The sequence below is a fragment of the Pseudoliparis swirei genome, chromosome 21, assembly GCF_029220125.1.
Source record: "Pseudoliparis swirei isolate HS2019 ecotype Mariana Trench chromosome 21, NWPU_hadal_v1, whole genome shotgun sequence".
In the NCBI taxonomy this organism is placed as follows: Eukaryota; Metazoa; Chordata; class Actinopteri; order Perciformes; family Liparidae; genus Pseudoliparis; species Pseudoliparis swirei.
In genome coordinates this window covers 2,074,033-2,088,023 of record NC_079408.1, presented here as the reverse complement: position 1 = coordinate 2,088,023, position 13,991 = coordinate 2,074,033, and the positions used below count along the sequence as shown (strand labels likewise).

The following is a 13,991-nucleotide window of genomic DNA, read 5'->3' as shown; positions in this document are numbered from 1 at the left end:
TGACCAGATGAACAATAGATGTCATGTGACCAGATGATCAATAGATGTCATGTGACCAGATGAACAATAGATGTCATGTGACCAGATGATCAATAGATGTCATGTGACCAGATGAACAATAGATGTCATGTGACCAGGTGAACAATAGATGTCATGTGACCAGGTGAACAATAGATGTCATGTGACCAGATGAACAATAGATGTCATGTGACCAGATGAACAATAGATGTCACGTGATCAGATGAACAATAGATGTCACGTGACCAGATGAACAATAGATGTCATGTGACCAGATGAACAATAGATGTCATGTGACTAGATGAACAATAGATGTCATGTGACCAGATGAACAATAGATGTCATGTGACCAGATGATCAATAGATGTCATGTGACCAGGTGAACAATAGATGTCATGTGACCAGGTGAACAATAGATGTCATGTGACCAGATGGACAATAGATGTCATGTGACCAGAGGAACAATAGATGTCATGTGACCAGAGGAACAATAGATGTCATGTAACCAGATGAACAATAGATGTCATGTGACCAGATGAACAATAGATGTCATGAGACCAGGTGAACAATAGATGTCATGTGACCAGATGGACAATAGATGTCATGTGACCAGGTGAACAATAGATGTCATGTGACCAGGTGATCAATAGATGTCATGTGACCAGATGAACAATAGATGTCATGTGACCAGATGAACAATAGATGTCATGTGACCAGATGATCAATAGATGTCATGTGACCAGATGAACAATAGATGTCATGTGACCAGATGAACAATAGATGTCATGTGACCAGATGAACAATAGATGTCATGTGACCAGGTGAACAATAGATGTCATGTGACCAGATGAACAATAGATGTCATGTGACCAGATGAACAATAGATGTCATGTGACCAGGTGAACAATAGATGTCATGTGACCAGATGAACAATAGATGTCATGTGACCAGATGATCAATAGATGTCATGTGACCAGGTGAACAATAGATGTCATGTGACCAGGTGAACAATAGATGTCATGTGACCAGATGATCAATAGATGTCATGTGACCAGATGATCAATAGATGTCATGTGACCAGGTGAACAATAGATGTCATGTGACCAGGTGAACAATAGATGTCATGTGACCAGATGGTCAATAGATGTCATGTGACCAGATGGACAATAGATGTCATGTGACCAGGTGAACAATAGATGTCATGTGACCAGATGATCAATAGATGTCATGTGACCAGATGAACAATAGATGTCATGTGACCAGATGATCAATAGATGTCATGTGACCAGATGAACAATAGATGTCATGTGACCAGATGATCAATAGATGTCATGTGACCAGATGAACAATAGATGTCATGTGACCAGGTGAACAATAGATGTCATGTGACCAGATGAACAATAGATGTCATGTGACCAGGTGAACAATAGATGTCATGTGACCAGATGATCAATAGATGTCACGTGATCAGATGAACAATAGATGTCACGTGACCAGATGAACAATAGATGTCATGTGACCAGATGAACAATAGATGTCATGTGACTAGATGAACAATAGATGTCATGTGACCAGATGAACAATAGATGTCATGTGACCAGATGATCAATAGATGTCATGTGACCAGGTGAACAATAGATGTCATGTGACCAGATGAACAATAGATGTCATGTGACCAGATGAACAATAGATGTCATGTGACCAGATGAACAATAGATGTCATGTGACCAGGTGAACAATAGATGTCATGTGACCAGATGAACAATAGATGTCATGTGACCAGATGATCAATAGATGTCATGTGATCAGATGAACAATAGATGTCATGTGACCAGATGAACAATAGATGTCATGTGACCAGATGAACAATAGATGTCATGTGACCAGATGAACAATAGATGTCATGTGACCAGGTGAACAATAGATGTCATGTGACTAGATGATCAATAGATGTCACGTGATCAGATGAACAATAGATGTCATGTGACCAGATGAACAATAGATGTCATGTGACCAGGTGAACAATAGATGTCATGTGACCAGATGAACAATAGATGTCATGTGACCAGATGAACAATAGATGTCATGTGACCAGATGAACAATAGATGTCATGTGACCAGATGAACAATAGATGTCATGTGACCAGATGAACAATAGATGTCATGTGACCAGGTGAACAATAGATGTCATGTGACCAGATGAACAATAGATGTCATGTGACCAGATGAACAATAGATGTCATGTGAGCAGGTGAACAATAGATGTCATGTGACCAGATGAACAATAGATGTCATGTGACCAGATGAACAATAGATGTCATGTGACCAGATGAACAATAGATGTCATGTGACCAGGTGAACAATAGATGTCATGTGACCAGATGATCAATAGATGTCATGTGACCAGATGAACAATAGATGTCATGTGACCAGATGAACAATAGATGTCATGTGACCAGGTGAACAATAGATGTCATGTGACCAGATGAACAATAGATGTCATGTGACCAGGTGAACAATAGATGTCATGTGACCAGATGAACAATAGATGTCATGTGACCAGATGAACAATAGATGTCATGTGACCAGGTGAACAATAGATGTCATGTGACCAGATGAACAATAGATGTCATGTGACCAGATGAACAATAGATGTCATGTGACCAGATGAACAATAGATGTCATGTGACCAGATGAACAATAGATGTCATGTGACCAGGTGAACAATAGATGTCATGTGACCAGATGAACAATAGATGTCATGTGACCAGGTGAACAATAGATGTCATGTGACCAGATGAACAATAGATGTCATGTGACCAGATGAACAATAGATGTCATGTGACCAGATGAACAATAGATGTCATGTGACCAGGTGAACAATAGATGTCATGTGACCAGATGAACAATAGATGTCATGTGACCAGGTGAACAATAGATGTCATGTGACCAGATGAACAATAGATGTCATGTGACCAGGTGAACAATAGATGTCATGTGACCAGAGGAACAATAGATGTCATGTGACTAGATGAACAATAGATGTCATGTGACCAGGTGGTCAATAGATGTCATGTGACCAGATGGACAATAGATGTCATGTGACCAGGTGAACAATAGATGTCATGTGACCAGATGAACAATAGATGTCATGTGACCAGGTGAACAATAGATGTCATGTGACCAGATGAACAATAGATGTCATGTGACCAGGTGAACAATAGATGTCATGTGACCAGGTGAACAATAGATGTCATGTGACCAGATGAACAATAGATGTCATGTGACCAGATGAACAATAGATGTCATGTGACCAGATGAACAATAGATGTCATGTGACCAGATGAACAATAGATGTCATGTGACCAGATGAACAATAGATGTCATGTGACCAGATGAACAATAGATGTCATGTGACCAGATGAACAATAGATGTCATGTGACCAGATGAACAATAGATGTCATGTGACCAGGTGAACAATAGATGTCATGTGACCAGATGAACAATAGATGTCATGTGACCAGGTGAACAATAGATGTCATGTGACCAGATGAACAATAGATGTCATGTGACCAGATGGACAATAGATGTCATGTGACCAGGTGAACAATAGATGTCATGTGACCAGATGGACAATAGATGTCATGTGACCAGGTGAACAATAGATGTCATGTGACCAGATGATCAATAGATGTCATGTGACCAGATGAACAATAGATGTCATGTGACCAGATGATCAATAGATGTCATGTGAACAATAGATGTCATGTGACCAGATGAACAATAGATGTCATGTGACCAGATGAACAATAGATGTCATGTGACCAGATGAACAATAGATGTCATGTGACCAGATGAACAATAGATGTCATGACCAGATGAACAATAGATGTCATGTGACCAGATGAACAATAGATGTCATGTGACCAGATGAACAATAGATGTCATGTGACCAGATGAACAATAGATGTCATGTGACCAGGTGAACAATAGATGTCATGTGACCAGATGAACAATAGATGTCATGTGACCAGATGAACAATAGATGTCATGTGACCAGGTGAACAATAGATGTCATGTGACCAGATGAACAATAGATGTCATGTGACCAGATGAACAATAGATGTCATGTGACCAGATGAACAATAGATGTCATGTGACCAGGTGAACAATAGATGTCATGTGACCAGATGAACAATAGATGTCATGTGACCAGGTGAACAATAGATGTCATGTGACCAGGTGAACAATAGATGTCATGTGACCAGATGAACAATAGATGTCATGTGACCAGATGAACAATAGATGTCATGTGACCAGATGATCAATAGATGTCATGTGACCAGATGAACAATAGATGTCATGTGACCAGATGAACAATAGATGTCATGTGACCAGATGAACAATAGATGTCATGTGACCAGATGAACAATAGATGTCATGTGACTAGATGAACAATAGATGTCATGTGACCAGATGAACAATAGATGTCATGTGACCAGGTGAACAATAGATGTCATGTGACCAGATGAACAATAGATGTCATGTGACCAGATGAACAATAGATGTCATGTGACCAGGTGAACAATAGATGTCATGTGACCAGATGAACAATAGATGTCATGTGACCAGATGAACAATAGATGTCATGTGACCAGATGAACAATAGATGTCATGTGACCAGATGAACAATAGATGTCATGTGACCAGATGAACAATAGATGTCATGTGACCAGATGAACAATAGATGTCATGTGACCAGATGAACAATAGATGTCATGTGACCAGATGAACAATAGATGTCATGTGACCAGATGAACAATAGATGTCATGTGACCAGATGAACAATAGATGTCATGTGACCAGATGAACAATAGATGTCATGTGACCAGATGAACAATAGATGTCATGTGACCAGATGAACAATAGATGTCATGTGACCAGATGATCAATAGATGTCATGTGACCAGATGAACAATAGATGTCATGTGACCAGATGAACAATAGATGTCATGTGACCAGATGAACAATAGATGTCATGTGACCAGATGAACAATAGATGTCATGTGACCAGATGAACAATAGATGTCATGTGACCAGATGAACAATAGATGTCATGTGACCAGATGAACAATAGATGTCATGTGACCAGATGAACAATAGATGTCATGTGACCAGATGAACAATAGATGTCATGTGACCAGATGAACAATAGATGTCATGTGACCAGGTGAACAATAGATGTCATGTGACCAGATGAACAATAGATGTCATGTGACCAGATGAACAATAGATGTCATGTGACCAGATGAACAATAGATGTCATGTGACCAGATGAACAATAGATGTCATGTGACCAGATGAACAATAGATGTCATGTGACCAGATGAACAATAGATGTCATGTGACCAGATGAACAATAGATGTCATGTGACCAGATGAACAATAGATGTCATGTGACCAGATGAACAATAGATGTCATGTGACCAGATGAACAATAGATGTCATGTGACCAGGTGAACAATAGATGTCATGTGACCAGATGAACAATAGATGTCACGTGATCAGATGAACAATAGATGTCATGTGACCAGATGAACAATAGATGTCATGTGACCAGGTGAACAATAGATGTCATGTGACTAGATGAACAATAGATGTCATGTGACCAGATGAACAATAGATGTCATGTGACCAGATGAACAATAGATGTCATGTGACCAGATGAACAATAGATGTCATGTGACCAGATGAACAATAGATGTCATGTGACCAGGTGAACAATAGATGTCATGTGACTAGATGAACAATAGATGTCATGTGACCAGATGAACAATAGATGTCATGTGAGCAGGTGAACAATAGATGTCATGTGACCAGATGAACAATAGATGTCATTTGACTAGATGAACAATAGATGTCATGTGACCAGATGAACAATAGATGTCATGTGACCAGGTGAACAATAGATGTCATGTGACCAGATGATCAATAGATGTCATGTGACCAGATGAACAATAGATGTCATGTGACCAGATGATCAATAGATGTCATGTGACCAGGTGAACAATAGATGTCATGTGACCAGATGAACAATAGATGTCATTTGACCAGGTGAACAATAGATGTCATGTGACCAGGTGAACAATAGATGTCATGTGACCAGATGAACAATAGATGTCATGTGACCAGGTGCACAATAGATGTCATGTGACCAGATGAACAATAGATGTCATGTGACCAGATGAACAATAGGTGTCATGTGACCAGATGAACAATAGGTGTCATGTGACCAGATGAACAATAGGTGTCATGTGACCAGGTGAACAATAGATGTCATGTGACCAGATGAACAATAGATGTCATGTGACCAGGTGAACAATAGATGTCATGTGACCAGGTGAACAATAGATGTCATTTGACTAGATGAACAATAGATGTCATGTGACCAGATGAACAATAGATGTCATGTGACCAGGTGAACAATAGATGTCATGTGACCAGATGAACAATAGATGTCATGTGACCAGGTGAACAATAGATGTCATGTGACCAGATGAACAATATATGTCATGTGACCAGGTGAACAATAGATGTCATGTGACCAGAGGAACAATAGATGTCATGTGACTAGATGAACAATAGATGTCATGTGACCAGGTGGTCAATAGATGTCATGTGACCAGATGGACAATAGATGTCATGTGACCAGGTGAACAATAGGTGTCATGTGACCAGATGAACAATAGGTGTCATGTGACCAGGTGAACAATATATGTCATGTGACCAGATGAACAATAGATGTCATGTGACCAGGTGAACAATAGATGTCATGTGACCAGGTGAACAATAGATGTCATGTGACCAGATGAACAATAGATGTCATGTGACCAGATGAACAATAGATGTCATGTGACCAGGTGAACAATAGATGTCATGTGACCAGATGAACAATAGATGTCATTTGACTAGATGAACAATAGATGTCATGTGACCAGATGAACAATAGATGTCATGTGACCAGGTGAACAATAGATGTCATGTGACCAGATGAACAATAGATGTCATGTGACCAGGTGAACAATAGATGTCATGTGACCAGATGAACAATATATGTCATGTGACCAGGTGAACAATAGATGTCATGTGACCAGAGGAACAATAGATGTCATGTGACTAGATGAACAATAGATGTCATGTGACCAGGTGGTCAATAGATGTCATGTGACCAGATGGACAATAGATGTCATGTGACCAGGTGAACAATAGATGTCATGTGACCAGATGATCAATAGATGTCATGTGACCAGATGAACAATAGATGTCATGTGACCAGATGATCAATAGATGTCATGTGACCAGGTGAACAATATATGTCATGTGACCAGATGAACAATAGATGTCATGTGACCAGGTGAACAATAGATGTCATGTGACCAGATGAACAATAGATGTCATTTGACTAGATGAACAATAGATGTCATGTGACCAGATGAACAATAGATGTCATGTGACCAGGTGAACAATAGATGTCATGTGACCAGATGATCAATAGATGTCATGTGACCAGGTGAACAATAGATGTCATGTGACCAGGTGAACAATAGATGTCATGTGACCAGATGAACAATATATGTCATGTGACTAGATGAACAATAGATGTCATGTGACCAGGTGGTCAATAGATGTCATGTGACCAGATGGACAATAGATGTCATGTGACCAGATGATCAATAGATGTCATGTGACCAGGTGGTCAATAGATGTCATGTGACCAGGTGGTCAATAGATGTCATGTGACCAGATGAACAATAGATGTCATGTGACCAGGTGAACAATAGATGTCATGTGACCAGGTGAACAATAGATGTCATGTGACCAGATGATCAATAGATGTCATGTGACCAGATGAACAATAGATGTCATGTGACCAGATGATCAATAGATGTCATGTGACCAGATGAACAATAGATGTCATGTGACCAGATGAACAATAGATGTCATGTGACCAGGTGAACAATAGATGTCATGTGACCAGATGAACAATAGATGTCATGTGACTAGATGAACAATAGATGTCATGTGACTAGATGAACAATAGATGTCATGTGACCAGGTGCACAATAGATGTCATGTGACCAGATGAACAATAGATGTCATGTGACCAGATGAACAATAGATGTCATGTGACCAGGTGAACAATAGGTGTCATGTGACCAGATGAACAATAGGTGTCATGTGACCAGGTGAACAATAGATGTCATGTGACCAGATGAACAATAGATGTCATGTGACCAGATGAACAATAGATGTCATGTGACTAGATGAACAATAGATGTCACGTGACCAGGTGAACAATAGATGTCATGTGACCAGATGATCAATAGATGTCATGTGACCAGATGAACAATAGATGTCATGTGACCAGGTGAACAATAGATGTCATGTGACCAGATGAACAATAGATGTCATGTGACCAGATGAACAATAGATGTCATGTGACCAGGTGAACAATAGATGTCATGTGACCAGATGAACAATAGATGTCATGTGACCAGATGATCAATAGATGTCATGTGACCAGGTGAACAATAGATGTCATGTGACCAGATGAACAATAGATGTCATGTGACCAGATGAACAATAGATGTCATGTGACCAGATGATCAATAGATGTCATGTGACCAGATGAACAATAGATGTCATGTGACCAGATGAACAATAGATGTCATGTGACCAGGTGAACAATAGATGTCATGTGACCAGGTGAACAATAGATGTCATGTGACCAGATGAACAATAGATGTCATGTGACCAGATGAACAATAGATGTCATGTGACCAGGTGAACAATAGATGTCATGTGACCAGATGAACAATAGATGTCATGTGACCAGGTGCACAATAGATGTCATGTGACCAGATGATCAATAGATGTCATGTGACCAGATGATCAATATATGTCATGTGACCAGATGAACAATAGATGTCATGTGACCAGGTGAACAATAGATGTCATGTGACCAGGTGAACAATAGATGTCATGTGACCAGATGAACAATAGATGTCATGTGACCAGGTGAACAATAGATGTCATGTGACCAGGTGAACAATAGATGTCATGTGACCAGATGAACAATAGATGTCACGTGACCAGGTGAACAATAGATGTCATGTGACCAGATGAACAATAGATGTCATGTGACCAGGTGAACAATAGATGTCATGTGACCAGATGAACAATAGATGTCATGTGACCAGATGATCAATAGATGTCACGTGACCAGGTGAACAATAGATGTCATGTGACCAGATGAACAATAGATGTCATGTGACCAGGTGAACAATAGATGTCATGTGACCAGATGAACAATAGATGTCACGTGACCAGGTGAACAATAGATGTCATGTGACCAGATGAACAATAGATGTCATGTGACCAGGTGAACAATAGATGTCATGTGACTAGATGAACAGTAGATGTCATGTGACCAGATGAACAATAGATGTCATGTGACCAGATGAACAATAGATGTCATGTGACCAGATGAACAATAGATGGCATGTGACCAGATGAACAATAGTAATAGAGTCCTCCTGTATTCACTACTAGACTGTAAATAAGGCCTACACACACACACACACACTCACACTCACACACACTCACACTCACACACACACACTCACACTCACACACACACACACACTCACACACACACACTCACACTCACACACACACACACACACACTCACACACACACACACACACACACACACACACACTCACACACACACACACACACACACACACACACACACACACACACACACACACACTCACACACACACACACACACACACACTCACACACACACCACACACACACACCTCACACACACACACTCACACACACACACACACACACACACTCACACACACACACCACACACACACACACTCACACACACACACTCACACACTCACACACACACACTCACACAGGTGTCTCCAGACACACTGTCCACTGAAGCAGGTTTGAAGACGTGTGTTATTCCAAAATATATTATATATATATATGTATGTATACATAAATATATACATATATATATATGTATAAATATATACATATATATATGTATATATATACATATATATGTATATATAGATATGTATATATATATGTATATATACATATATACATATATATGTATATGTATATATACATATATATGTATATGCATATATATACATATATATATATATATGTATATGTATATATACATATATATATTTATGTATATATATGTTTATATATATGTATATCCATATATATATGTAAATATACATATATAAATATTTATGTATATGTTTATATATATGTATATACATATATATGTAAATATACATATATTATATATATATGTATAGACATATATATATACATATATTATATATATGTATATCCTACTAGACATGGGAGGCAGTGTAAAGGTCAATGCTGGGTGACCTTCAGGCTGCTAGAGGTCACCCAGCGTTGACCTTTACTTCAAGACAAAGGACACAAACAGCAGGAAGAGAAAATATCTGAAGACTTTTAAAATAAAAGACATGCAGCAGAAAGAGTTTGAGACCAACAGGAAACAGTTTCATACCTGAGAAGAGGCGATGCCTGTCTGTCTGACTGCCTGTCTGACTGGAGAACGTGTCTGTCTGACATGCTGCAGAGCTTTTATAGAGCTGAGCAGGAGGAGGAGGAGGAGGAGGAGGAGCATGAGGAGGAGGAGGAAGAAGAAGAGGAAGAAGGAGGAGGAGAAGGAGCTGGCCACACACACTTTACTGTGAAAGCACTACAACACATTATTATTTAAGTTGTTCAAATTTAAGTTTGTTCACATGTTCATGTGTTCATGTGAGTTCACGTGTTCACATGTTCATGTGAGTTCACGTGTTCAAGTGTTCACATGTGTGTGTGAGATGCTCCTTCACTGAGATACAGAAGGTCAAAGTTCATCTGAAGGAGAAACATGAGCCAGAGTCAGGAGTCAGTGGAAAGGTCACACACACACACAGAGACACACACACACACACACACACAGAGACACACACAAACATACATAGACACACACACACACACACACAAACATACATAGAGAGACACACACACACACACACACAGACACACCCACACACACCCCAACACACACACACTCCCTGTAGCCTCTTCTTACTGAAGCCAAATATAACTCCACACGCCTCGTGCACATGCTTCTCTTATTTCGTAATCAGCAGACAAACTCAGAGCTTTTCAGAATAAAAGCGTTTATTGAAGGACACATGATGACGTAACACTGCTGTCAGGTGACCTTTGAACACTGAGTTGTTTCCCTGATGCAGAAAGAAAATGATCCAAACTGGGGGGGGGTCCGGGGGGGGGCGGGGCATCTTGTCTGTCAGGAACAGGAAGTCTTATAAGTTGTTGGTTTTCAGGTGAGTGACCATTTTGAACACGGGGACGGACACCTGGCTGCCCACGCCGGACCCAAACACCACCACGAGAGCTGGAGACACAGACAGGTGGGGAGGTGGTGAGACAGGTGGTGAGACAGGTGATGAGACAGGTGGTGAGACAGGTGATGAGACAGGTGGTGAGACAGGTGATGAGACAGGTGGTGAGACAGGTGATGAGACAGGTGGTGAGACAGGTGATGAGACAGGTGATGAGACAGGTGGTGAGACAGGTGGTGAGACAGGTGATGAGACAGGTGGTGAGACAGGTGGTGAGACAGGTGGTGAGACAGGTGGTGAGACAGGTGGTGAGACAGGTGGTGAGACAGGTGGTGAGACAGGTGATGAGACAGGTGGTGAGACAGGTGATGAGACAGGTGGTGAGACAGGTGATGAGACAGGTGGTGAGACAGGTGATGAGACAGGTGATGAGACAGGTGGTGAGACAGGTGATGAGACAGGTGATGAGACAGGTGGTGAGACAGGTGGTGAGACAGGTGATGAGACAGGTGGTGAGACAGGTGGTGAGACAGGTGATGAGACAGGTGGTGAGACAGGTGATGAGACAGGTGGTGAGACAGGTGGTGAGACAGGTGATGAGACAGGTGATGAGACAGGTGATGAGTCAGGTGGTGAGACAGGTGATGAGACAGGTGATGAGACAGGTGGTGAGACAGGTGGTGAGACAGGTGGTGAGACAGGTGATGAGACAGGTGGTGAGACAGGTGATGAGACAGGTGGTGAGACAGGTGGTGAGACAGGTGATGAGACAGGTGGTGAGACAGGTGGTGAGACAGGTGATGAGACAGGTGGTGAGACAGGTGATGAGACAGGTGGTGAGTCAGGTGGTGAGACAGGTGATGAGACAGGTGGTGAGACAGGTGGTGAGACAGGTGGTGAGACAGGTGATGAGACAGGTGATGAGACAGGTGATGAGACAGGTGGTGAGACAGGTGATGAGACAGGTGGTGAGACAGGTGGTGAGACAGGTGATGAGACAGGTGGTGAGACAGGTGGTGAGACAGGTGATGAGACAGGTGATGAGACAGGTGATGAGTCAGGTGGTGAGACAGGTGATGAGACAGGTGATGAGACAGGTGGTGAGACAGGTGGTGAGACAGGTGGTGAGACAGGTGATGAGACAGGTGGTGAGACAGGTGATGAGACAGGTGGTGAGACAGGTGGTGAGACAGGTGATGAGACAGGTGGTGAGACAGGTGGTGAGACAGGTGATGAGACAGGTGGTGAGACAGGTGATGAGACAGGTGGTGAGACAGGTGGTGAGACAGGTGATGAGACAGGTGGTGAGACAGGTGATGAGACAGGTGGCAGTCAAGCAAAACACTCTTGTTACTCAAACAAACATCCATCTCTCTCTCTCTCTACCCGTCTCTCTCTCTCTCTCTACCTGTCTCTCTCTCTGCCTCCCTCTCTACCCGTCTCTCTCTCCCTCTCTCTCTCTCTCTCTCTACCCGTCTCTCTCTCTCTCTACCCGTCTCTCTCTCTCTCTCTCTCTCTCTCTCTACCCGTCTCTCTCTCTACCCGTCTCTCTCTCTCTCTACCCGTCTCTCTCTCTCTCTCTACCCGTCTCTCTCTCTGTCTCTCTCTCTACCCGTCTCTCTCTCCCTCTCTACCCGTCTCTCTCTCTCTCTCTACCCGTCTCTCTCTCTCTCTACCCGTCTCTCTCTCTCTCTCTACCCGTCTCTCTCTCTACCCGTCTCTCTCTCTCTCTACCCGTCTCTCTCTCTCTCTACCCGTCTCTCTCTCTCTCTCTACCCGTCTCTCTCTCTCTCTCTACCCGTCTCTCTCTCTGTCTCTCTCTACCCGTCTCTCTCTCTGTCTCTCCGCTCTCTCTCTCTCTCCCTCTCTCTCTCTCTACCCGTCTCTCTCCCCTCTCTCTCTCTCTCTACCCGCTCTCTCTCTCTCTCACCCGCTCTCTCTCTCTCTCTCTCGCTCTCTCTCTCTCTCTCTCACTCTACCCGCTCTCTCTCTCTCTCACCCGCTCTCTCTCTCTCTCTCTCTCACCCGTCTCTCTCTCTCTCTCTCTCCCCGCTCTCTCTCTCTCTCCTCTCTCTCCCTCTCTCTCTCTCTCTACCGTCTCTCTCTCTCTCTCACCCGCCTCTCTCTCTCTCTCTACCCGCTCTCTCTCTCCCTCTCTCTCTCCCTCTCTCTCTCTCACCCGCCTCTCTCTCTCTACCCGCCTCTCTCTCTCTCTCTCCCTCTCTCCTCTCTCTCTCCTCACCCGTCTCTCTCTCTCTCTCCTCTCTCTCTCTCCGCCTCTCTCTCTACCCTCTCTCTCTCCCTCTCTCACAGGACCTCTCTCTCTCTCTACCGCCTCTCTCTCTCTCTCTACCCGTCTCTCTCTCCTCTCTCTCCTCTCTCCTCCTCTCTCTCCCTCTCACCCGCCTCTCTCTCTCCTCTCTCTCTGCCTCCCTCTCTACCCGTCTCTCTCTCTCTCTCTCTCTCTC

The 13,991-nt window shown here is 42.4% G+C and overlaps 1 protein-coding gene across 1 annotated transcript in view; it reads right to left on the bottom strand.

Annotated features, from left to right (window-relative positions):
* Nucleotides 1-10,706, bottom strand: part of eno3 (enolase 3, (beta, muscle)) — a 26,687-nt gene extending 15,981 nt beyond the window's left edge. The window contains exon 1 of the mRNA XM_056443159.1: nucleotides 10,671-10,706. The gene's annotated coding sequence lies outside the window, so the exon portion shown is untranslated. The remainder of the gene's footprint in view (nucleotides 1-10,670) is intronic.
* Nucleotides 10,707-13,991: the final 3,285 nt, after the last annotated feature.